We start from the raw sequence: 24,509 nt of genomic DNA, 5'->3' as shown, positions 1-24,509 counted from the left end.
ATTAAACTAGTTTCGCATCATTTGGCACTGCGAGCGGATGTATTGCGGTTTGTACGAAAAGCTAGTTTCAATTCAAGCAAGAACGATTACATCAGCTGCTGGTGTTTTGCATTGAAGAGAAAGAAAACAAGAAACGATAAGTGGACAACATTATATAAAATGGCTCTAAATGTTATCTAAAGAACTATTAAGATTACTTCTTTGAAATCGAAGGTTGAAATCATCAGTTTAGTGAAAATGCAAAATAATTTGATTTGCTTCGTGCCCTTTTCGGTGTGCGAAAATCGTTCGAAAAATGTTACGAACTGTGCTAAATATCGTAGAGAATTCCACAATTTGGTCCTTCTAAAAGGCAGAAATGATTCCTGTACTGCACCTTGATATTTTCTTTCAATGAAATATGCAAATCCGAAATTAGATAATCGACGTCAAAAATCGTTGAAAATTTTATTAGTGAAAAGGGGGAAAGTTTCGCAATTCACACAATCGATCAACTATCAATTCGAATTCGAAAGTGTGAAGAAATCGTGTCAGTTTTAGTCGTATTCACGACATCCAGATTTGTCTCAGACATTACACACCCGTACTTTTTCAAATCTTAAATATTTGACACTTAATTGATTAGTGGATCAATAACAATTGGAATGGATGAATTTTGCTGGATGCTTAATACGAAAAATGGCAATTTGTGCTATTTCTCATTCAACAGAAGTTCGGACAATTTAAGGGGACAAAAACATTTTTTGGCTTAGCCTTAAATTATAGATCTCTGATGTCTTGAAAACAAATGATCAGTAACAAATTAACCGTATTTTGTTGCAGATGGTACTGGAGTGGCTTTTATTATTACACACACACACACACACACACATATATATATATATATATATATATATATATATATATATATATATATATATATATATATATATATATATATATATATATATATATATATATATGTATATATATATATATATATATATATATATATATATATATATATATATATATATATATATATATATATATTTATTTATTTATATATATATATATATATATATATATATATATATATATATATATATATATATATATATATATATATATATATATATATATATATATATATATATATATATATATATATATATATATATATATATATATATATATATATATATATATATATAGGGTATTTTCGTCTTCTAACGTGCTAAAACAAGCACAGCTGCTTGATCGAGTAGAAGAAGCTCACTCACGTTGGTCGTTACTCTATTTGATAATGCTATTACAGGATCTGACGTTAAATGCAATCGTTTGAAAACATTCTCCAGATTCAATAAACGATCGAATAACCGCGAATGGAACTCCCCTATACTTGCGAATTGATTTATTTCGACTTTCTTGTGCTTCCTCACTGTACGTGCCAATAGGAAGCAGAGCATGTTTTATAATTGCAGCCCCATGCACTAGAAGTTTATGCACGGTTGGCGACAGAGCATACCACTTTGATTTTTTAGTTACCTTGGTAACCTGGTTGGTAGGTTTTCCTGCTACAAGTTGCCAAAAGATGCATTATGTATCAATCGCTCCTGTGCATTAATGTTTAATCAGAAAACTGATGTCTGTAACACGTAATTATAAGTTCAAATCAAGTTGAATGGAAAGTTCGAGATAGTACTCCTGAATATCACAGAAACCGTTCCCGATCGATAGTTCCAGAATTGTTCATCTGTATACATTTGTGATTTAGCCAAGGACTTTTGATATGAGCGGAAGTGAGATATTATTATTACCACTAATCAAATGCAATACATTGTTTCTTTAGAGCTTAAAGTTGCTCATTTGGAGTTAGTAGAGCTTCTTATAGCAAACAAAAATGCGGAAGATTTGATACTCTTGTTTAACGAAAAGTTTGATGAGAATAAAATTAACGAGAAATAACTACTAAAGAAAATAAGGCTTCTATTAATAAAGTTTTCGAGTCTTTGAGCCAAAAGAAGAAGATCGATAAACATTTTATAAACAATAATGGTAGTAGGCTGCAAGGCTCTATAGTAGCTGTGTTTAAGATTAGAGAACCAGACAAGGGCGTCCGATCAAACAGTTCGTCAATTCCTATCGAAAAACAAAACAAAGGAAAATCCAAAAACTTACAGAGTCAGTACCGAGGGAAGTTATTATTCGCAGCAGCAGTTGCTGCTACGGTTTGTGCTAAAGCGCACTTATTTTAATTATGAACGTTTCGCATTTTAGCTTATCAGTGCATTATGTTGAACCTGCAATGCCACCTCGCGAATCAACATAATCTACTAAGCAGACGTAAAGTCATTGCAATTTGCAACGCACTTATTTCCACTGAATGTACTGTGTCTATTCTGAAGTACCGAAGGTAACGAAACCAAAATGACGGCAATGCTGGCCGCAACAGTTAGTAGTCATTTGGGGGTTTGGGAGCTGAATGCGAAACGTAAATAATTAAAATTAATCATGTGCACTCTAGTACAAACCATCCAAGAGGTGGTAAACCCCGAAATGACTACTAATTTTTGCGGTCAGCATTGCCGTCTATTTGGTTTCGTTACCTTCGGCACGTCAGAATAGACATAGCATTTTCAGTGTAAAGAAGTGCGTTGCAGTAAAAATCTTCAGAAAAAAATCTGATTTTTAAGAAACACCCTAAGTCGCTCTATGAAAATAGCTGTAACATTAAACTGCTAGAGATACCACAATGGCGTCTTTGGCAAAGCTGCTTGAGTTAAGTTTTCTACAATTTGATCAAGAATGCAGTCCTCTATTCTAACACATTCGGAAAATCATTTTTTGCCTCACCCTAATAATAAGAGCCACTCTAATACAATCTGCATTAAAGTATGGTCATTTATCATTTGTTCTGAAGACATCCATAGCTCTTAAATTAAAGGCTAAGCCACAAATGTTGTTGTCCTCCTAAATTGCGGATTCAGACCTCTGTGCAATCGAAGGTCTATTTTTTCTGTATGCAAAATTTGAGCCCCCAGTTCACAAAATTACAATATTGCAATTATTGTTTTTACGTCCTGGTTGTTTTAACCAAACTGTTGTTATCATAGCTGTTGATTTTGCCATAACCGGGCAAAAGAAATTACTGTTTTTGAATGCTGTCAGTTGACTGGGAGCGTAGACAGCAAAACGCAAAACAAAAATCCTCTGCGATTTTTTTTCTGCGTGTGTGTTTTTGCTTTCATAAGCCCAGGTAAGAAATTCTGCGTGTGTTTTTTTGCTGGGAGTATGTCATTGCTCAGTTTCACGAAAGACTATTGAAACGATTTATTTTCAGTTTACGGTGTAGATTATTGCTTAACTGTAACGTTTCATTCTCCGATTGTGACGCGTGCCATTCCTAAACTGCCAGCACGATAAATCAAAATTGACAGCTTAGAAAAAAACAACATTTATGATTTGATTGATTGTACCAAATTTCAACCAATCAAATTCTAAAATACAACCTTTATTTTTGTTTTTTTTGCGATGTAATAGAATTGTATTTTTATCAAAATTATGTGTTAGATTAAACCAATATCGCAATCTACATATTTTGAAGTACTGGACCACGGAGAAGTATGACTCTCCGATGTTATAGAAATTTTTGGAAGTCATTCTCACTGTTCAACCTACTCAATGCAGTGGAGAAAGGGATTGCTGTGCGCATAATATGGTGTTCTCGATACATCGGTATTCGTTGCGATCTGGTATAATCTTCAAAGTAATTAATTGGCACTGCAGAAAAGCGGCTGGTGAGCGTCAATACAGATACCAATCTTGACACTAGTGCATGCATTAAGGTATATGGCAGTTACTCCCTTGTTGAACCTGTGTTTTTTATAATCCAACGATTTTTTTTTATTTTGTTTTCAAAATACCTCGCTGCTTGCATCGTCTTGATGTCATAGAATAATTTATTCAATTTATTCCCACGAAATATCCATTTTCACGATTTAGTTCCTCATATATCTCGAAAATGACTGCATTTAGGAAGTAGCTTCCTATGAGCTAGTAGCTTCATTGAACGTAGCTTGGAGAATAATATTTTATTGCTCAGATACATTTGTTCCTATTAAAACATCATTTTTCGAAAATTGTGAAAAAGTTTTTCCTCTGAAACTTTTTTTTTATCATCTCTCCAACTTCTCTAAATCATTCATTAGTTTCCCTGTAACCGGACGTTTTTTGTGATATAAAATTTGAAAAACTACAAGGATCAGCCCCACGGGGTTGTTCGAGCCATTGATGTGGAACAAGGAAACCAAAATTTCTAATGATCTACAATCAAACAGTTCAATTAATCGTCACACTTTTGAATCCGTAGTTGCACGAGAGTCCTAGATTGATCTGGATTAGGAACCAACACCGAACATTGTTTGTTTTATATCCGATGAAATTACACCAATATACCAAATGTATGCAATTATATCTTTGTACATACCTGCGATACGATTTTGATATTAAAGCTTCTCTTTGTCAAGCTTGTGTTCAAGTTTTGTATGCAAGAAGTTATTTTTATAGCGTTAGGTTTCTCTACCATTCTGCGATTTCGGTTGAAGCGATAAACTTTTTCTCATTATGAATCGAGTTCATCTTATATAAATAAGAAATCGTAAGCACTCAAAATTTACCCTGAGGTGGATGTCAATTTCTCAGGCGAAATGACATAACATGGAATTTCATCCGAGCTTGCATGACACAAGATCAGAGCATACCAATTACAGCTTCAAATCGTTTTATGGCACTTCTTGTCTTGCTATCTAGCAACAACCTACCTCTAGCATGCTACTCGTAGTCTTGAAACGTTAGCTATAATTTTGTTTCTATTTATAGATTCGCGTGCTTTCAACAGCTTCGCTTTTGCATCGATTGACCAATCAGAGCGATGCTCTTCCTTTGATACATCGCTTACTCCTTCAAAACCGTCGTCTATGGCAGGTAAATCCGATATGCCGTAGATTTTCAGCAGATAAAATAGGACACTGCTGGCTATCAATCAAAATTTCAATCATATATAATTGAAAATACGTGGCTTGATACATTCAAATCGAATCGTAGAAATATTCCCAATCAAATAATTAAACAGTATTAATAATTGATACAAAATATACGTGCGCTAAAATAACTATATTTTTTATTTCACGAAAAATCGGAAGATGTTTTTAGAAAGTTTAATTAATTACCTAAAACTTCTTCCTAGTCATATTTTTTGTAGAAGCTATGGATTTCTAGTTATAATAGTTTGAAAATAATTTGGCTAAAAACACAAAAGCCCTTTTCAAAAATTAGTCTTGGGTGAAAAAAATCTCTAGACCAGTAAAAATACTTCATTTGCTATACCGAACACACATGTACAGTCTCATGCATATCCAAGGGTGTCGTGCTCGAATTTTGTAATTCCTGGACGATTTGGTGTGGCGTTGCTTCAATGCTACAATTACAATAATTTCAATTGTAAATCGTAAAAATATCGGTCTTACGATTGAATCTATGAAAATAAAAAAAATATTTTAAAGGAACAAGAATATGTATAATATTTTTACGGAAATACTTTGAAAAACTGTACTGTAATAATACTTTTTTAAATCATGAAATATTGCGAAAAAACGCTGAGAATGAATTTTAACCCAATCCTATGCATTATTTTGGAGAGCGTCAAGACAGACAACTTGAAAACGAATCGTATAAATCCGTCATCATATTGTTGATTGATGCGCGTCCGTACGACGCTACTATATTCAGTGTTGGTGATTGCCGAATATTTGACAGAAGTTACTCAATATTTACTTATAAGCGGCAATAGTAAAATGATTATATCGCAATTATCCACTGCCCATACAGAACGGATCGCTGAACGAAAATAAGCGACCGTTTGTTGCTTCAGAAAGAATCCCCGCAGCAGCGAGCTAACCTTTGATTCTCAGACAGGTCATCGAGAGAAATTCACTCTCGCACTGGTGTCTATTCTATGTTAAATGAACCATGCCGGTTTTTTGTTGCTGCGATGATATCCGTCTCTCTTTAATGGCAATGATCGAATCGTGTGAAGAGTTGCTAGTGAGCGTTCTTTGATCCGATAAAAGCCATCCTTGACCATATTTTATATATACATATGGATAACACGGATTATTGATTGTTTCTACTCAAATTTCACAGCATCTTTGACACATTTCCAATTTAAATTTAACTAAAAGAATTACGATTGCTTCGTTAGTATTTATGTTGTAGATCCAAAAAAACAAATAGGATTGTTTTCTTTGGAGCTTTCCAAAAAAAAATAATTCCAAACCGACTTTCATGTATCACGAATAAATGGTGCAACTTAAATTTAACTAAAAGAATTACGATTGCTTCGTTAGTATTTAGGTTGTAGATCCAAAAAAAGAAATAGGATTGTTTTCTTTGGAGCTTTCCAAAAAAAAATAATTCCAAACCGACTTTCATGTATCACGAATAAATGGTGCATCCCCGAAAATATTCTGTGCTATGACTTCATAAAATTTCCAGAAATTGTTTAAATGCTTTTCAAAATTATATTAAAGGTTCGAATTGTTTGATTTCAACGATAAAATTTTTTTTTGAAATCCGGCTTAAAAACTACCCCTGACTGCCCCTTGAATTTCAATCTAAATTATTATGTTTTCTATGGATGTTGATGAAGCGCATAAGATGACACCAATGTATTCAACTAGCTTCGGTTTATTTCAATTGCGACCGGCACATTAAAACGTGCGAAGGGTATACTCCTTTTCATAACATAAATCGCATAAAACTAAGAAAATTATACCAATGGAATAATTTAATTTTTTATGTGGATGATGCAATATAAATACTTTAATGCATTTCAATAGATTAAAAACACTAGTACTTCATAGTGCACTATTACTATGAAATTAGGTCTATGACCCTTAAATGCTTACTGTTACAAGTGTTCATTATATTAAAACGCTCGACACAACATGAGTTGTTTGCCTGCAAGTTATTTATAATCTGATTATTATTGGCAAGCGTGTTTATAGCAATTTTTCTGAGGTGCGAATGTGGAGGAATAAGAGGAAATCTTCGTCTCTAGGAAATTAGGTTTTGTTTTGCAAGACTACCAGGTGTACACGAAATTTCAGTTGGAAATATTTCGTCGGTTAATTACTAGTTGGTGTTAAGATCAAGAAGATTAAGATATTTGATTCGTAGCAGTTTATTCGAACCAATAATAGGCGTAAATCCATATCCACTTTAAGTAAGTATCCGGTGCTTGAAAAAGTTGAAGATACTCGACATTAAATGGTTGGAGTTGTTTGGAAAAATAGTGTAATCTTGCCAGTTCAACAAGGAGCCAATATACGATTGTTGTTTTGGAAGAAGAAAATTCTGTGAGGTGCTTGTACTGAGAACATCAACAGGTATTACACTGAGCAAGGCAGCGGACATTACTTGATGATGGATAATACGATCATATCATCACAGCCTTCATGAGTTCCACTTCCAATTGCTGGACCGTAGTTCAGAGAACTGATAAAAATGGAGATTTTTTTAAAATTCATACTCCAATGCATTCAAAGGTATGGTCAGGAGAAACTCATTGCTAAATGGATAATTTGTGATTAGAGGATAAGAATCTGGAGAGCCTGAAACAAAAGTTTGCAAATCCCTGCAGGGAATCAGGTATTATGTTTTATTGGTTATTTATTCTTTATATTTTAATGTGGAACACATTTTTGTTTTCTATATAGCGGTGCAAACTAGAAACTCAAGAAAAATACACGTAGAAATGTGGTCAGGTTTTGAACGATTACAGCTCAGTCAATTTTGTATCAATGATTAATATTATGTCACCATTTGATTGTAAATATTTCTACGTATTGATTTGAATGTTCATAGTCATGTATTTTTAATTTTATATCATTGAAATGTTGATTAATAGCTGGCAGTGTCCTATTTTGGCTGCAAAAAATCTCCGGCATACCGGATTTCCCTGCCATAGTCGACGGTTTTGAAGGAGTAAGCGATATATCAAAGGGAAAGCAGCGCTCTGATTGGTCAATCGAAGCAAAAGCAAAGCTGTTGGAAGCACGCGAATCTACAAATAGAAGCGAAATTATAGCTAACGTTTCAGTCTTATACGTAGCTTGCTAGAGGTCGGTTGTTGCTACACAGCAAGATAAAAAGTGCCATAAACGATTTGAAGCTTTTATAGGTATGCTCTGATCTTGTGTCATGCAAGATTGGATGAAGTCCCATGTTATGTCGTTTCGCCTGAGAAATTGACATCTACCCCAGGGTAAATTTTGAGTGCATAGGACCAATTTCTAATTTATATAAGATGAACTCGATTGATAATGAGAAATGGTAGTAATGGTAGAGAAACACTATAAAAATAACTGCTTGCATACAAAACTTGAACACAAGCTTGGTGAAGAGAAGCTTAAATATCGATATCCGTATCGCAAGCATGTACAAACATTTAATTGCATACATTTGGGCTATTGATGTAATTTCGTCGGCTACGAAACAAATACAAATCACGATAAATAGAGTCTATATTCTGGGTTCGCGTGTTCGGTGTTGATTCCTAATAAGGATCAATCTAAGCAGACTCTTGTGCATTTGCGGATTCAAAAGTGTGACGATTAATTGAAAATGTCAATCATTGGAAATTTTGGTTGCCTTGTTCCACATCAACGGCTCGAACAACCCCATGGGGCTGATCCTTGTAGTTTTTTATCATCATTTGTAACATTTTCAACAATTTATACATGGAAGTTATTTAGCCTTTCTCCATAGAAAGAATATAGACGCTCTTTCTTTGAGCATTATCGAGATTCAAATTTACATGATTTTATCGTACTGTTTATAAACGCTTAGAAAAACTCAAATAATTTTACTTCGTCGTAGAATAACATATATATGCACGTCATATTTTCAAAATTAATTCGACACATGTTTCGTGAATATATGCTGAAATATGTAATTTTGCGTGCCTGGTTAGGTTTGCTCGACACAGGATTAGTCACTTGACAAATTACGTTCATATGAATTGTGTCGTATGTAATTTTGTGCCATCTGTAAATTTATTAATTTTTTGTTGAGCACATTGAGCACGGTTGTTGCGACTATTTTTCAATCTTTATTACATGAACAATATCCATAGCATGTCAGAATACACGACTCGTTTATCCACTTTATTGTTCACAGACGAAATACATTCAGTTTCATTGTCTGCCGGTACTTAATTTTTTTTCCCATTGTTTTAAGTAGAAGAGAGGAAAAGAGAAGTGTTAGGTGTGGTATAATCAACTTTCACAAATATAGAATACTATATCCTATTGCTTTAGGAACACGAAATTTCAATTCGTTATCAAATAACCTACTCTCTTTTGCAGCGTCCAATCCAGGTAGGCTGTGGAAAAGCCGATCGTGTCAAGTTAATGTAATTTGTTGGTGGTGCAGTGAGCCGAAGGGTGACATCACGTAGAACGAAAAAATCTTCAGTATCCAATTAAATTCTATCTACACCTGCAAAATGCTTATTCTCTGCTGATTCAATTTGGTTGCGGGAAAAATCCTATTTTCACCTGCTCTGTCTAGAAAGTTTCGACACCAACGAATTAGTTGAATTTTATCGTACCACAGTTTTCAATTAAAATATGTCACAAACTCCCTCTGCAGGTTTTGCATTCCATTTCTTAAGTCTCGTACGTTAGGGTGTTTTACTTATGCCGCTAAAATATTTAAATATTTTGGTTCTGAAATCAATGCATCTTTTTCGTGACATACATACAATGTGTATACGATCAACTAAAACTGCTCTATTTAGGAGTATAATTTTCAGTCTCTTGAAACATTCTCATATCACCCTAACATTCGAACATGCCTAAATTAAATGTGAAAATCGTCCTGTTCTACAGTACCCACAGAAAGAGACCGACTCTTTGTTCTTTAGTTTCTCGAAGATGGCTTCGTAGACTGTCAGAGCTTCGTCCCACTGTGGTTCCTGTTATTGACCTTGGAGCGGTAATATATGGTAAAAGGATTCCACTGTTCACTCCGCCGCCTTTCCCAGTCAGTCAATTTTCATTGGACGTTTGGTTTTACATGTTTTTACAGCAAAATAGACACGTTAAGCCGAGTTTAAGAACGAAGAAATATTGGAATTGTCTATGGCAAAACTGCAGCCTGTCATTCGTTAGAAGTAATACCAAAATTTATGCGCTACGATCACCGGACTAAACGCGATGGTAGCAACTTTTCATGGATGATTACTCATATTGTTGGGGAGTTTTTATCAAGAGTTACTGAAAGCTACTCTGATTAAAAAGAAGTGTTCCTGAACTGAAGTAATAACCGATTTAGCAGAAAACCTTGTACGTAAATATTTAAATCAGTATTTTTTCGTATTAAGATGTGACAAGCAACGTAATGTTCATTCAATGTTCATACATAATTTACGTGATGAAAATAATTTCCATTTCAATGACGAATACACCAGTCAAACATATTCAATTGCTCTCCGTCAGCCAACCACAAATCCAAACCATCTCACAAACCGATGGGATAAATTCACTGAAGCAGCCCACAATTATCAGAGCCATTTTACTGTCGAGGTTCTGTGGTAAATTGAAAAGGGACGAAGCCTGTATGTCATTAGTGACTGAACTCATGGTACTTCGACACAAGCCGGTTTCCGGGGAAGGGGCACGGCAAAGGCCGTTAAATTAAAAGCTCTTATTCCGTTTGTCGGGGAACTTTTCGGATTTGGAATTTCGCCTGGAAACATGGTATTCAACTTAGTATGGCTTAGCATTGGAGAATGAGAGCAGAGCGGTACATTGTCGAATTAGTAGGAAGAAAATGGAATGAGATATTTACACCAACAATGATTGGGCAGAGCGCAGGACCCTTTCCGGAGTGGTCCATGTATCACCATGTTTCAGATTTATGTTTAAATAAATTACGATTTCCTTGAAACCGATCGATTTTTGGCTACCCATGGATGTGTGGAATGGTACCTTCGATTGTGCAAAAAAATCCCCATGGATTTGGTTTTCCCTCAAAATCACTGTCGTACCGATTTTATCCGAACTCATGAATCATGCATGAATGAATTTATTTTGTGTGTATTTCTTACCGGTAAGTGTCAGGTCCCGATTGGTAGACAAATTAAGGTTCACTTTCCTTGTTAAAAGAAGTACTTCACAGAAATGGAACTGTCACACTCTCTCGTGCGAAGTGGTTTAGTTTTTCATCCTTCTCATCACTCAATAATTTCGCAAATAAACGGGTGGAACTTGGCATAGTGGTTTAAAAGAAAAATAATGGTTTGTTAAGGTAGAAAAGAACGTGACTATAAACTTTACAATGGGCTGCACGTTTGATAACACGCCGGAGACATTACCATGAAGTCATGACATTCCAACCGCTAGTGTTTTATTGCACATTCGATTCTTTTTTTATGGGTCACTTGTGAAATATATCTATAACTTTACTAGTATTTTTCTTCAGGTAATATTTTGATGTGGAACACATCTTTGTTTTCTATATAGGGGTGCAAACTAGAAATTCAAGGGTAAATACAAGTAGAAATGTGGTCAGCTTTTGAACACTTAGAGCTCAGTCAGTTCAGTTTCAATCAGTAATATTATTTCACCAATTGATTACAAATATTTCTACGTATTGATTTGAATGCTCATAGCCATGTATTTTCAATTATACACCGAAACCTCCATTCACGTAAACTTTTTTTTACCTTACCTCTTTTTACGTAACTCTTTTTACAAACAAAATCTCAAATAACGTAATCTTTTTTTACGAACCTACTTCGTACAAAGAGGTTTTTGCATACAATGGAAATCATTTCCGGCTCATTTGTATTCCATGGAAATTACTACAATATGGGTATTCTCGGAACGGGTTTGATGAGTAGATGTCGGAAAACGATGTTTGAGGTGGTTCTGAAATTCAAGATGGCGACTGGCAATTTGTGCCAACTTGTTAATGTCATCTATCCATAAATGGTCAAAAACTACTTCAATAATTTACATAGACTTTGAGTTTTTGCACTTTTATTAGATACTGAATGCATTCTTCTCAAAATGCGATAATAGTGCTCAAACTTAGAATCTTGGCAAAACAATGAGGCAGCCTTTAATTACTTTTTAATAGATGAGACTGACAAGATCGTATCTCTTTCCTATCTGCAAGTAAATTTCGCCAAATCCTAGATTACTTTTTTGAGAACTTTCTGAACACTACAGAACTTTTTACTTCCAGATGCAGCAGTAATCTGATATAAACAAGCCACTTTCTAATGCTAGATAACGTACCACTACCAAACAAGATTAGTTATGATTATTTATCTACACATTCACGATAAAACAAAAGCGCATGAAGTAAGAACAAGAATATTTTCAGAAACAACGAAATCCTCCTTTTTAGCACTGGTTTTCAAATCAGGCTCAAAATCAGACATACGTTATTACACGGAACGACCGAAATTAGCTCTGCGCCTAATTCGTATTACTGTTTTTGAATTAGTTGATTTTAACAACAAAATTTCCAAAATAACTATAAAATTAGTTAAAATTTAGAATTTACTGTGCTGAAAAAAACTCTTATTTTTAGAGAATGTGTTTAGTTGGCGAATATTCTGGACACAAACCAGCAATATTTCAATCCAACACGAAATTCTCATTGACAACTAATTTCGTTATTAAAATCAGAAACTTTGATTCTATTTATCTATCACCGTCATTACTGAAGGACAGCAGTGTCAAAGCAAAACAATCCATTAAAAAGCTAAAAGGGACAGTCTTGTTGAAACTGCTCGCAAATTGTTTAGATGTTTTTCGCATGTGTTACGATATATCCCTATATAAATTTCTAAACCGATATGTAAAAATTACGTAAACTGTTAGTGGAAAGTGTATTTATTCAGAATTTGTGCGCAGTTGAAGCGATTGTGGGTAATAATGTTTTTACGCGAAACAGTGAAGTGAGTTTCGAGTGCACTCTAATTGTACACGTCAAATGATGTTTTTTTGTATCTTCTCATTCCGGGCTACGCCGTCCGGTGTATACTTGTATTCGGTTTTTGTTTACCGAGTGCTCAAAGTTTTCAGTGAGAGAGTCGATTTCGCGAAGTCGAATGAATAAAACAGCGATTTAGAAGTAAAATTTTTCAAAAAGAAGTTTATGTTTCGCTTACGTCTTTTTCTCCAATACAACATCGTATTTATACCTGCAAATATAGAAAAGATAACCGCGACTGAAATTTTTTTCGGTAGTAGTGTGCCATCTAGTGGCTAGTAGTCATTACGGTGTTAACGAGCGCCATATAGCTGCTAATTGCAAAAACCAATTCAACCATTTATGTTGGTTGAAAACAACGTTTTATTACTCTAATTCAACTAAAAAATTAGTTGAATGGATATGAAGCGTGCCTTAGCTAAGAAATGACAGCACGTTTAATTGGTGAATTCAACTAAAAAAAATAGCCATTTCAACAAATATTTTATTAATATTAAGAGAATTAGAATTAAAAAATCTAATTTAGCAAAAGTAAGATTTTTTTAGTTGTCTCAAAAAATAACTAACTAAAATCAGAAAATCAACTAATTTTTTCGCCAAAATGCTAATTTCGGTCTTTCCGTGTATCGTTGCCTTTATCTCATGCCTTTCAAAATTGTTTAAAAAAATTATAAATGGAAAAATATTTCAGCAACTAAATAAATTACCTAACCCCAGAACAATATGGTCTATTCGAACGTCGTTTTACTGCCTGCATTATAGGGCGCTTGCCTTACAAGCCAGTTGTTGTATGTTCGGGCCCCGACCTGGAACAATTCTTAGGATCAGTAGGATCGTAGTACTAGCCATGCAATCATTATGTACCCTATGAATCGGCTGCGAAGTCTGTTGAAACAGAGAGGCCAAATTCCACAAAAGGAATGTAATGCCAAGATTTTGCTTTTCTACTTCAATAAATCTCAATTGAAATGCACTCTCACTCACTGTGGACAATGGAAACTATGTAGATACTCTATATACTCTATATACCCCAAGGTTCACATTTAGGCCCTCTTCTTTTTATCTTGTACATAAACGACAGGGTTAAGCTTCATTAAACGTTTCAGTCATAATTTTCTGGATCCTTATACAATAATATTATTGTATACTGCTTCTATCAGGATATGTTTGGAATACTGCAGCATAGTATGGAACCCATGTACACGAAGAACGCATCGAATCTGTCCAAAAACAATTTTTACTGTATGCGGTTCGTAGTCTCAACATGACTAAAGACTGTCCCTGAAAGTATGAACGCACTTTGATTTCGCTGTAAATAATTATTTAAATTTTATTCGATATACTGATAATATTAGACTACAACAACAGAATATTGTTCTCAACATTTGCTACTTAGCCATTGTAGACTAGCTGGCGCACCTTTTTGCGAACGTTCCTCATTAAATTCCGTACAGACTTCATGGCGACAAGTTTGACGCTTTTTTCCAATCTTTTTCTAACTGTTGAATGGTTTCGGCTGCCGAGACATGTTTCCTAAGATGTGCCTTCGTTAATGCCCAGAATTCCTCAATTGGTCGAAGTTGTGGGCAATTTGGTGGATTCATGCTTTTTGGGACGAAAGTGACATTTTTCATAGTGCACCATTCTACCGTTGATTTCGAGTAGTGGCAAGAAGCAAGATCTGGCCAGAAGACAACAGGATCCTTGTGGCTTCGAATCATGGGTAGAAGTCGTTTTTGTAAACATTCCTTGATGTATTTTTCGCTGTTCATTGAAGCAGTGATGATGAAGGGTTTCGAAATCTTACCGCAGCTACAAATTGCTTGCCAGACCATAGCTTTCTTACCAAATTTTTCGACTTCAATCGATGTCTCGGATTGGTTTAACACTTGCCCTTCTCGCACCATATAATATTGTGGTCCCGGCAAGGATTTGTAATCGAGTTTCAAGTTGGTTTCGTCGTTCATGATTTTGCAGTTCAAATTTCCAGCAAGAAACGTATTGTACAGCTTTCGAACCCTCGGCCTGATCGATGCTTCTTGTTTCGGACTACGTTTTGGTTGTTTCTGCTTCTTATAGGTTCGAAGATGTGCCCACTTTTTGGCCACATCCAGAACTGAAACCTCCTTCTTTTGCTCGAACGCCTTCAGTCGACGTTTATCCAACTGTACCTTTTGTTCGTTTATCAGTACCTTTTGTTCGACCCGTTTTCGATTTATCCTCAAAGGTGTTATCCTCACCGAACTTCCTGATTGCATTTCGCACGGCTTTTTCACTTATTCCTTTCATTTTTGCTATCTTTCTCAGTGACAGTCCGCGTTCTGTGCACCATTTTAAAAAAAATTATAGATGTTGTTCTGCTGAAAGTCCACGCATTTCGAACTAACTAATGAATACGCATAAACAACTGCACAAGTGGTTACAGAAGAGTGTAAACAACAGGACGCAGCCATAAAAATGGACAGATTTTGAACCATTGCGAAATGGCAGTGGTTTTTGGTTGCGTCCATACTTTCTGGGACCGTCTTTACATTTTCTGTTCCATCATATAAAGCGCGTTGTATGCCCATGAACTTCCAAACACTCAAAGAACCCCGCAATCCTACAAAGGTTTATTTTATAACGACAATATTTCTCAACCAGCACAATCTGAATAAATGATTTATCAACTAAAATTCTTTGCTCCAAGCCACCATCTTAGAAGTCGTTGAATATTTTTGGCAAAAAAATGGGACAAATTATGTCAAAAATTACATTGGAAACTGAAAAAAATTTATCTACACGGATAGAAATCCATTGTCGGTACCATGATTAGGAAATTATGAAAATCATGAATTATTAATGATATTATGAGCAAAATTATTTAAATCATGAAAATTTTTATGATATTTGCTTCTACATCATCAGTAATAGGCATGGTTTCATGAGAAGTAATGTTTCATGATTTTCATAACTTTTTAATCATGGTACTGGTAATAGATTTATATCGGTGTAAAAATGTCCAGGAAATAAATAAAAGAAAAATTGAAACCAAATCGTAGAAATATTTAATAGTAGACAAGATACCATTGTAACTTGTTATTATGTCTGTAGTCTGAATTTGTTTGATGAATTAATAAATAAATAAATACATAAATAAATATATAAATAAATAAATAAATACACAAATAAATAAATAAATAAATAAATAAATAAATAAATAAATAAATAAATAAATAAATAAATAAATAAATAAATAAATAAATAAATAAATAAATAAATAAATAAATAAATAAATAAATAAATAAATAAATAAATAAATAAATAAATAAATAAATGATAGACAGTTTTATAGACACTTTAAAATCTATTATATTACTTGTCAAAAGAACAGGGGTGTCGAGGGCGGAAATTCGAAGTTTCAAAACTGGTTTTTCATTCATCCTAAAACAAATTATCAAAAATCGAAACAAATTTGGCTTGCGTGTGTGTGTATATGTAAGTGTGTGTATGTGTCAAATAATCTCACTAGGTTTTCTCAAAGATGGCTGAACCGATTTAAATGAAAGGTCTCACGATACCTTACGGAATTCCTGATTTTCATCCGGATCCAACTTCCGGTTCCGGAGTTATAGGGTAAAGTGTGTTAAATATTGTACATTGTCTCTTAAACCGGCGAAACAAAAACCGTTTAAAATTTTCTAAACTGGTCTCGAAACTTTTTATTTTATTTTTTTCAATTATAGAGGTTTTAACCTTAAGATCATTCGCCTCTTCGGGTCAGAAAAACTGTCTGACCCTATGTGCGGGGTTGGGAATCGAACCCAGGTGGGCTGCGTGAAAGGCATCGACTTACCCATTACGTTATACCCGCTCCCCCGTCTCAAAACTTCATAAATCGATAGCCATTATCAGTAGGCAACTAAACTAACCGATTCCGGCATCGAAAATAGTGGTCATATATTCCTAAATGGATCTCATGCACTTTTCTCAATGATGGTTTGATCGATTCTCACGGTCCTATGTGGTATTCCTGAATTTCATTTGTATCCAACTTCCGGTTCCGGAGCTATATGGTGTTAAATATTGTACACCGTCACTTAAACCGGCGAAACAAATAACGCAAAAAAGGTCACAAATCGTTAGACATTATCAGTGCGCTACTAAGAAACCGATTCTGGCTATACTGGATTCCGGTTTTCGATTAACGACGGGATGAAATAGTAATATGCTCAAAAATAGTACTCACTCACTTTTCTTTGCAGAGTTTGCAGAACCGATTTCACAATCACAAGAGTTTGCAGAACCGATTTCACAATCAAATGAATGGTCTTATGGTCCTACCAAAAATTACTGCATATTTTCCGAATCAACAAAAATTTTAACCGTCGCTTGAGGTACGATGGCAGAATTGTATAAAATCTTCAACATTTAAATATAAACTAGTAAAGTTTGTACGTCATGTTTGTTGGTGGCCGTACGAACCGATCGGTTCCCGGGTTCCGGTGCTAGAAGTACATATAATAGTGAACCCACTTCGTTTTCTTAAGAATGATCTACGCGAGCAAAGCACTGTTTCATTCTGTATGTTATACCAGTTAATGCACAATCATTAGAATCTGTCAAAAGCGTTTCCTAAAACGCTTTTGACAGATTCGAAAAATATACTCCTTTCGTTGATGCATACAAAATGAATGATAGTAAACAAAATTTGACTTTATCTTGTATTTCCAATGAATTCACTAAAAATGTCAAGAGCTTCTCTAGAAGTTATGGATATTTTATAACAATTTACTAAACACGTGGTCTTATACCTATATAAGTTATAAAATCTCTTAATTGTGAAATAATAACAAAACAAGCTATTATTCCAAGTTGAAGCATTATTTTGCCATTTCTAAAATAAAATAATGTCTAAATAATCAATTACAGTAAAAGTAACTATTACGATATGTTTAAAAATTTTAGTTTCAGATACATGTTAGGCGTACCTTTAATTTTAGCTTTAAAATTTTATCGTAACGATTATTACTTGTTTTGAAATTTTAGTTTCAGATACATGTTAGGCGTTAAACTAAAATTACATTCCCACTGATCTAAAATTAAGGTTGACAAGAATTACAATTAGTCTATAGATTCAAATGTTGTTTATTTGCGTCACATTTCGGATAAATTTCATTATTCTTATCTGTGTGACTCACAACCCTCACAATTCCATTGAGTGATATGCTGCTGCAATATCTAGCATCGTTCCCAGCTTTGCACACTGCACATCTTACCTGCTGATGGAGAGATAATCGTATGCAATAATATTGCGATGTATCCTTCAGCGTAGTTGGTCCTGAGCAACCATCAAAAGCTACCCATTCCCCAATGCTTCATGGGGCCTACGATGGTACGGCTAAAATATGCACGGGCATATTGAATTTTGAGTTGATTCTGTTTCTCGTTTAGAGACGACGGCAGATTTTGCACAGCATCATCGCACAGTAGGCCATTTAGCTTGGTATCAGTTGTAGTAGTCGTCATGAATTTTCAAGAAAAGCAAAACTCGAGTCTCGATTGTTTTGGGTTTAACTATATGGTCATTTGCTGAATATAATCAAAAGTTGTTCGAAAAATCTGAATAACCACCGAGTACGGTACCATACATACACTGTAAGGAAATGTGTTTGGATTATTACTCAGCAGAGAATATCATTAATATACGAATATCTTTAAATTTTTCGATCGAATAATCAGAGGAAACATTTTTGTACTGAACCCTCCGTTAGAGTGATGTAAACGCTTTGCAATAAATTCAATTCACGAGCTGATGAACAAACGATCAGCTGTTGAAAACTCTGGAAAAAATTCTGAATTCTATACAATTTCTTAATCGTGCACCAAAATGGTACCGCACGTTCCTTTTTTGCCAAATATTCGAAAATTTTTGCTGTTTATGGTTAACAGTTTATTGTTAATTAGCTTTTCCTTGAGCCAGAGTCATTTCGCTGAAAGTCGTCTAACCGAAAGTGCCACTTTTTAAATTCTTACATTTATTTTAAATGTTAACTCATAATCCAAGGGTAAGCCGACTTAGTATATTACATATTGTTTAACTGGAAAGAATTGTTCTCATTCTTATTCAGCATAGACTGAGGAAGGGACGATTTCTCACAAATCGCTTGTTCGTCCATTGTTTCGTCTTCCACATTGTTGTTTTTGGTCCAGTTGGAGTCGTCATTTAGAAATATTACCTTCTGTATCTGTAGTGTTGTTCGAGACGTTGGAGTCAATATTAAATTTGGTAAATGAATTGCTTTTGTTTATTGAAACAACAGTACTGGATTCGCAGGATATCGGCGCCGCACGATTATATTCGTTTTTGATTTAAGGCGACTTTTTCGTGTGGCACTTGCCGTAGTGAGCAGTATCTTCGCAGAATTGTCATATATGTTAGATTCTCATACGTTACCAGCGATTCACAAGGATACCTTCCGCCCTGATTAAATGTCACGTAAGCCGGAATCGCAATATGTAGTCACGTACGTAGCACAAGCACGTTATTGCTAATACCAGAAATAAAATTTTCCCACACTTCGACCGTGACAGGTATTCTTGAATGTAATGCTCATTGACCTGCGGGGAAAGGTCATGTACGCATACTTCTATGGAACCAACTGTCACGTACACAAGGATTTTGTGCACAACATTATCGTACTCAACACTATATCTTGTTTTTAACAGAAGCGAATGGCATTGCAGCTCATTCCCGTTTGAACACGAATGACTAGTTTTGTTAAATTGTTTTTCAAATACATTTTATAAATACAAATACATATGTTTGACAAAGGTTTTAATCTCGTCTGCTGTGCTCTCAATCAATACAAATCGAATTTGGTCGCTAAGGCCAATATTCTGGCTTTCGTTAATGCTTTGATTTTGTTCATTTCGAAACAGTTTCATTTTACTATTGTTCATTACTTTCAGCTTATGTGCCATGACAGGAAATTTGCGACTAAGGAGTGTATCGATAAGTAGTTAGCAACATTCAAACAGTTATTACTCTGAAATGGCTTAATTTTTTGCAGCGTGTTTTGCGGTGACATGTTTGCTTACATGTCAATAATAGCTGCGCAATCGATTGGTTTCGGTATGGTTTATCTTTTCAATGATGAGTTGAATTGATCCGGAAACGCGAAAGAAAATTCCGCACACTTAGTGCTCAGAAAGTGGGGTCGCGTACAACGAAATTGCAGAACAGGTGAAAGTGCACCACACCAGTGTCAAAAATATTATCGAGAAGTTCGGTAAAACCCTTTCCATGGAGGATTTGCCCCGATCCGGTAGGAAAACGGGTCCCAGCCAGCCCGGGACTTAAAAGTGGTTGAGTACATCAGGAAAAACCCATCGGCGTCGATGCGGGATTTGGCCAAGCAGTTCAACACCAGCATCAGGATGATTCAACGGATCAAAGTTCGGAACTCCCTGAAAACGTACAAGAAACAGAAGGTGCCGAAAAAGTCCCTGGTACAGCAAGTTCAGGCCAAAACAAGAGTGCGAAAATTGTATAACCGGATTCTACAGAATAAAGACGGATGCATCCTGATCGGCGACGAAACCTACGCCTCGAGCGCTGCCCGGATCGCAATATTATACGAAATCGGTGTACCAGGACCTGGACGACGCTGACACCACGGTGGCGATGGAAAAGTTTGGGCAGAAGGTGTTGGTCTGGCAAGCAATTTGTACCTGTGGTTTGCGGTCGTCGATTTTCTTCACGAAGGGCACAATTAACGCCAAGGTGTACGAGGAAGAATGTTTGAAGAAGAGAATGCTGCCACTGTACAGAAAGCATAAAGCTCCTCCTCTCTTCTGGCTGGATTTGGCTTCAGCCAACTCCGTTCTACAGTGGTTGTCAAAAATAATGTACAATTCGTGGAAAAGGACATTAACCCACCGAACTGCCCGGATCTTCGGCCAATTGAAAAGTATTGGGCAATTGTCAAACGGCACTTTCGGAAGGAAGGTACAGTGTCCCAAAACATGCAGGAGTTCAAAAAAACTGGACAGCTGCCACCAGGAAAGTCACAAAAGTAACTGTGCAAAATTTAATGAAGAATGTCAAGTCCAAAGTGCGAGCGTTTCACAGAAACTAGGATTTTCTTCAATATAATCAGTGAAATGCATAAAAATGTAATTTTTCTACAATATATCGAAAACTGATGTCAAAATATGTTTTTTTTAAATTTTTTTATCCAATAATCAATGTTGCTAAATACTTTTCGATACACTCCTTATGTGGGATGAGAAGCAAACACAAACTGAGAAAGATCCAATTCACCGAAAGCTGAAAAAGCCGTTTCATCCAATCATACAATTATTTTGGAATAGTACATAATTTGAGCAATCATAGACATTTTCGTTCAAACACTTTTCGTTGACTAAAAATCTTTCATCATGAAAGGTTTTCCTGTTTGAAGTAATGGATAAAAGTATTTTCCATTGTTGACAAATGTTCTCATGGTTGAGCTTTCCAGATTCATTTATATTCCTCGGAAAGGAATTCTCTGCACTCGCAACGCTGTTTTATTTCAAAAGATCTAGTTCTATTTTTTCGGCCACAAATTTAAAAAATGCTTGACGAATTTGTTTCAAATTAATCCATATTTGAAACACGACATGTAAAATTCAATTTTGTGTTTGTTTCGATGTAAAATTCAGCAAAATGAGCTGTAAAGACATGATTTATTTTACATCCTTTTGGCTGTAAAATTATGTAAAATGAGACATTTCTTCTGTGTGCATCAATCGAGACGTAAATTTACACTTTTTTCGAGCTGTGTAGAGTACTACATGATTTCATAAATTACAAAGTGTCAAATCATTTGCTTTGCTATTACAACCGTTAAACGCAAACGAAAAATTGGCTAATCATTCTGACTAGTGCGCTGTCCGATCTCGCAGCCACTTGCTCTGGCCTACACACTTGGAAAATATCGTGTAAATTTAAGTCTTCATAGATGCACATGAAAGAAGCGTCGTAATTCACTTAAATTTACAATTCAAAGCGTGTTAAGTTAGGTCATATCTTTAATTTCAAAGTTGTTTTGGTTGAAGTTTACATCGATACAGATACAAACATTATTTTTACATGTCAATAGATGTAATATTGCGTCATCACCGAAAATATTATGGCGTTCTTATATTTACGTCAAGCGTAAACTTCAATTTTTCTAAGACATAAAAACCTATAGCTAAATCCCTCCGCTTCCGATGGTGGGTTACTAGCCAGTTCAGCGGGTGTCGCCTCCGTCTGAACTTTCATAAAAATGGCGTTCTGCGAAACCACTTTCTACGAAACAGTTTCCTGCTTTAGGACTGAGGCCAGTAGGTCGCGTTAAACCACGTGGCTCGCTGTACGTTTTACATTTCTTTCCATGCTCTCTCGCAAATGTGCAAAATTACTCTCGATGTGGCCGGGTGGCCAAGAAAGTTTTGATATTTTCGGTTTCAAGTTTGACTACATCACATAAAATCCACTAAAGCTATCGCTTGTTTGGCAGCCTTTTTGAGCCGATTTTATTTCTCTCTTATGTTTCGTTACGTTACCAGGGAACTAAAATGGCGCCGCCATAGAAATCGACTTACCTCCACAAAAATAACTTTCACTTCATTTTTATCGCGACAACATATATGTTTTTATGCACTAATCGCATCTAAAATAAATTATCTAGACCTTATCAGGATAGATTTTTGATCCATGCTTTTGAAGGGGAGATATTCAATGAACAAGTTAAAAGTTGCCGTTTTCAGTTATGCAATGCTTCCTTCAGAAAAAAGACTTTCCCGACCGCTAAAATCAATGAATCATTCTGAAATTTTCACAGAATTTTCTAAACTCATTTTCTAAGAGATTGTCACCATTTCTAATAAAATCAGATATGAAGCATGAAAATAGCCCTCCAAAACACACTGGCCTCAGCCCTTAAGAACCAACTTTCTCTGTCCTTCAGTCTTTACACTCTAACTTAACATCGACCCGCACTTTGGGAGCCCTGATGGTTCTTAAAGTAAATGTAGAAATTATTTCTAAGGAATACACTCATGTCTTTTTACGCGTTTTTTACGGTTTTTATGCATCTTTTTTGAGAATTTTCAAAGTCCAGTTTTTTCAGGGTAACACCAGATGTTGCTGAATTTTTAGGGCATCTGGCCAACAAAATAAAGTTTTCCATGGTTTTGCAGTTTTTTATGCGAATTGTATTCCAGTTCTATATGCAATTCTTTTATGCGGCGCATATCCCTTGCATGAAAAAGACCTGAGTGTACTGAAATTTCACAAATTCAATTAATAAAATAAATCAATCATTAGGTTATAACTTATAAATAACAAATACAAATTTACATTCAATATGAACAGCTTAATCAGAAAAAAATCCTCCGGTAGTTAATTATACTTTGGGATAAAACGAAATTGTCTTTTCTTTTCTAAGAAAACTTGAACAGTAGTCAAATTCGGGTTTTATATGGTCTCACTGTGCTAGTTTTAGCCGGAATAAAATCACATTACCATATGAGGTGAGTGGTATGACCGTCGAAATTGCTTTTATGTTATCATGGGTTACCAGCTTTCAGTTTACCATAGGTAGACTGATTTGGCATTGCATGTATTGAATGGCGTATTCACTATTTGGCGCTGCTGTGATGAGATGGAACCTTCATGCTATTAACTATTAATTTGAATGAATGGATTTGACGCAGTTTTGTCCAGTTTCTACAATATGTTGTTTGTCTTCTTTCATCAAATTTCATTATTGCTGTGTTATCTACTGAAGTTTTAAATGGGTTCATGAAGATTTTAACATTTTTGAAATTTGATTTTAATTTGAGTCACATTCTTCTCGTAGTTTCTTTTTACAATCTTCCAAAAAGTATGAAACTTTGATAGGGTTACTGTGCATACAGTCATCTCACTAGTAGAGTCACCGTATTATTTTACCGATTTCTCGACTTTCAATCAACGAATTGTGATAAAATTGGATACAATATCTTTGCTTCAGCTCTTAGTAGCATTACCGCAGATAAAATAATTCGAAAATTGTTCAATACTGCTGTTATAGTACTTTTGTAGCAGAAGTAGTAAAAATTCTAAACCAAAGCAATCCACGACGCCAGCGATTGTCAATGAAATGTCGTTTTTCATTGAGAACACTCGTGGAGTGTTTTGCTCGATTCGTACACTTTTCGTGCAGTCGAGTAATCAAAACCGGTGCACTGTGTTTCATTTGCACTTTCGAGCAGAAATGCAACATTCTGACGGTGTTTCATTGCGATTTCTGCTCGAAAGTGCAAAACCAGAGCAATCCACGCCACCAGTGTTTTTCAATGAAAAACGCCAATTGATTTGCACCGCACGAAAAAAATGCACTTTCGGGGCAATTCTCGGGTAACTATTTTGCACCCGTTTTCTTTATCGAGCAGCAAGCGTGCAAACC

The 24,509-nt window shown here is 35.1% G+C and overlaps 2 protein-coding genes across 12 annotated transcripts in view; one reads left to right on the top strand and one right to left on the bottom strand.

Annotated features, from left to right (window-relative positions):
* The window catches only part of LOC131431033 (venom allergen 3 homolog), a 59,569-nt gene extending 48,281 nt beyond the window's left edge, over positions 1–11,288 (bottom strand). For 2 of the 3 annotated variants that reach the window (XM_058596446.1, XM_058596448.1), the window contains exon 1: positions 11,153–11,288. The gene's annotated coding sequence lies outside the window, so the exon portion shown is untranslated. The remainder of the gene's footprint in view (positions 1–11,152) is intronic. The other variant, XM_058596447.1, reaches the window with a different exon arrangement.
* The window catches only part of LOC131431035 (uncharacterized), a 256,155-nt gene that overhangs the window by 176,431 nt on the left and 55,215 nt on the right, over positions 1–24,509 (top strand). The window contains exon 1 of one of the 9 annotated variants that reach the window (XM_058596455.1): positions 7,108–7,264. The exons of the other annotated variants lie outside the window; for them this stretch is intronic. The gene's annotated coding sequence lies outside the window, so the exon portion shown is untranslated. Of the gene's footprint in view, positions 1–7,107; positions 7,265–24,509 lie in introns of those variants that run through there. 9 annotated transcript variants of the gene reach the window in all.

Source organism: Malaya genurostris, chromosome 2 (assembly GCF_030247185.1).
Source record: "Malaya genurostris strain Urasoe2022 chromosome 2, Malgen_1.1, whole genome shotgun sequence".
Classification (NCBI taxonomy): domain Eukaryota; kingdom Metazoa; phylum Arthropoda; class Insecta; order Diptera; family Culicidae; genus Malaya; species Malaya genurostris.
This window is presented reverse-complemented; position numbering and strand designations above follow the sequence as displayed.